The sequence below is a fragment of the Otolemur garnettii genome, unplaced genomic scaffold (assembly GCF_000181295.1).
Source record: "Otolemur garnettii isolate 467f Iridium unplaced genomic scaffold, OtoGar3 scaffold00086, whole genome shotgun sequence".
NCBI lineage: Eukaryota > Metazoa > Chordata > Mammalia > Primates > Galagidae > Otolemur > Otolemur garnettii.
In genome coordinates, this window is record NW_003852481.1 from 7,716,166 (window position 1) to 7,719,263 (window position 3,098).

Here is a 3,098-nt window from a genome sequence, read left to right on the forward strand (position 1 = left end):
TCCCAGAGCATCTGAATTAATTAGTCTAGGGACAGGCCCAGGCACGAGTGTTTTTTAGAACACCCCAGGTAATAATCTAAAGTGAAGTCAAAACTAAAACCCACTGCACCAGGTCATCAGTGCCATCAAATGGCAGTGGAATAATGAAAGAACCAATTAATGAACCGAAAAATTGGAGGTGAATGCCGGCACACTGGTTCACAACGGCAACATCCTCTGTAGGACCACTGGTGCTGGTCAGTGGCACGGGCGGGTGAACAAGTCTGTGCAAGAGGCCAAATGAGCCATCAGAAGGCCCTCTGATGAGCCTAACATCAGCAAAGGGAGATTGGCTATTGCTGAGAGAAACTTCAGAACAACCCATTATATGTGGCTATGTATCCTGCTAAATTCTGTCTAGAGTGCTGTTCAGTATATCTCATTTCACGCTCATAACAAACCAAAGCAATAGGCAGAATAGGTGTTTTTATCTATGTTTCATGAGGAACCAAAATGTCCACCCACACCCCAGATAATGTGGCATGTCCAGGTCACCCATTTCCCTTGTGCAGAACCAAGGCCTCTGTGTAGTGGGTGGCTAACCTGGGAGCTGAGGGTTAACCTGGGACTCTGACCTCCGCTTCTCTGCATCTATGCTGCCCTGTGCCTCATTACAGAGGCACACACATGGGCTGGGGCAACATGATCAGGCATCCAATTAAGCAGATATCGAGCTCAAGAGGGCTGCATTTCCTCTGCTGTGAACCTAGTCATAATGATAAGGAAATACAGGAGCCCGAGGGTTGAAGCACAGATTTAATAAACATTTCCGCCGTTGCCTGGAGCCTGATTTCTGCCAAGGCCCAATGACTTCTTGAACTAACTTGTTGAGGGATTGCAAACTTCTCTGAGAGCTTCATGAGAGCTGATACTGCAGGGTGAGCATGTACACAAACCCAGGCTGACTTGGATGGGTGTCCTCACTCGCTCTTCTCTCTCTCTCTCTCATTTGAGCCCTGCACATACACCCTCCTCACAATGCCATAATGTCTATGTAAATTGGATCTTTAATATCCTTCAGATAAGTGGCTTCAGAAAGAACATGGATACAATAGTCTGTCTCTGAGTTAACATGATAGGCTCTGCCTCCCAAATTGGCTCAGAGAAATTAGCAGGAAGGAAAGAAGGATCAGACGAAATAATAAACCTGCTTACCTGCTCATTAATTTAATCTCCCCACCACCACCCTCTCTTCGCCTTGTGGTTTCACTACCCATAAAATAACTAGATAACTTCGAAGTCCTAGATGAAAGAGAAACCAGGTCTGGAAGCTCTAAGATTAAAGGAGAATTTTTAGGATTAGTCTTTGATTTTTTTTTTTTTTCCTTTTCTCTCTGTCTTTCTCCCTTCATTTTTTTTTTTTTTTCTTTTTATCTCAAAGGTGACTGAGGAAGCTTCCCCCTTCTGTTGGCCTCTCTGCTGAGCCGGTCAGCCTGCAGCCTCCCCTGGGATATAGGGGCAGAGCTCACAGCAAACTTGGGTCCCGGAACAGGCTGCAACTGCTCTCAATGGGTGCCTGTTGTTTGGATAATGAACCAGTACAGGGAACGGCTCCCTCCTCGTAGTTTGGGTAGGACACCTTCCTGCAGATTCTTGGGTACCCTTGCCTACACCTCCTCTTCTGGGTATCTCTGGCCCTTAAAGGATCTTAGATAAGGGAAGAGCCAGGTCTACCTGATCTGTAGAATTTTAGAAGATTCCAATGATTCCATAATATCTGTCTAGTCACGGGAGCAAGACTGAACACCTCCAACATTGCTCAACAAGGCAGGTTCCAAATAGTTTCACCTAAGTCACAGAGAACCCTGGCAGGCTCAATGTGAGTAGCAAAGATGAGACAGCTGACACTGGGCTTTAAGTCCCTATCAGAGATTTCCTGCTCATACTTACTCTTCTTAGGGGCTCCTGGCATCTCAGAGTGGGCACTGGCCTGAAAGCACTGAGTGCTCTCTCGTATTTTTCTCGTTCCAGGCATATGTCTTGCATCCGCCCCAAAGTGATGAAGAAATCCCACAAGGTACAGAGATACTCCATGCCACCAGGGGAAAAGGAAGACAAGTGGTATAAGAGAGAAGGGAACACAGATTGACCACAGCAAGCTCTGATCAACAGAGGGGAGGCCCAGAGTCAGAAGAGGGAGAGAGCTGGCCCTGACACTCACACAGGGGCTCACCCAGTGCAATGGAAGCCCCTTCTTACAGGGTCATTGATCTCTCTCTCTCTCTCAGATCAGGCTGCTTCAAAAGAACAGGAGCCTCTCCACCTCGAGCTCGTGGGTTCACCGTGGACTCAGGCACTTAACAACGTGGACAGAGGCAAGATACCAGGGAGGCCAGTGAGGTGCCTCGGAAATCAGGTGGGAATTTGTCAGTTGGCCTGAAAATTTTTATTTTTTTATTTTGACATATACATGTGTTTATCAATTAGGATTCCACTCTTTGCCTTCATAAAACTAAAAAGGCTCTTTAAGACAAGGACTAGAAACAAAAACCTCGTAAAGAATGAAGATAAATATATTCAGAAAAGAAATCAGATGATTGCTGCAACGAAGTATTAAGCAATAATAATAACAGTAATGCTAAGAAAGTAACATTCACGTTGTCAAATAAGAGTATGTCTATGATAGAATGCCTTGACTCTGAGGTTTAGTCTAGAGTCATCAAGTAACACCTTATTTTTTTCCCAAAGTCTCCGAAAATAGACAACCAATATTTATACATAAAAATAAAGGACAATTTCAAAAAAAAGATCATGCCAAATCTCATAGACAATAGACAAAGAAGAAATACTTCAAAAATCGTTCTGCTTAATCTGGACACACCTGACACTAAAATTGGAAAAAGTATATTATCATAGAGGGGAAATTACAAATGTAATGAGGATGCAGTATCCTGTATCCTAAGCAACATATTAACAAGTTGAATTAAAAATTAATGTTTAAGTAGTGTACTTTAGTCAAAATCAAATCCAATTTATGTGAGAATTAGTCACTATTTTCTTTTTTTTTTTTTCTTGTCCTTACCCTCACCCTCTTCCTCCTCCTCTGTCTGCTCTCTCCT

The 3,098-nt window shown here is 43.7% G+C and overlaps 1 long non-coding RNA gene across 1 annotated transcript in view; it reads left to right on the forward strand.

Moving 5' to 3' along the window:
* LOC111726917 overlaps positions 1-2,352 on the forward strand; it is a 5,479-nt gene extending 3,127 nt beyond the window's left edge. The window contains exons 3-5 of the long non-coding RNA XR_002774580.1: positions 1,421-1,609; positions 2,011-2,056; positions 2,268-2,352. This is a non-coding gene — a long non-coding RNA (uncharacterized LOC111726917). The remainder of the gene's footprint in view (positions 1-1,420; positions 1,610-2,010; positions 2,057-2,267) is intronic.
* The last annotated feature ends 746 nt before the right edge of the window (positions 2,353-3,098 follow it).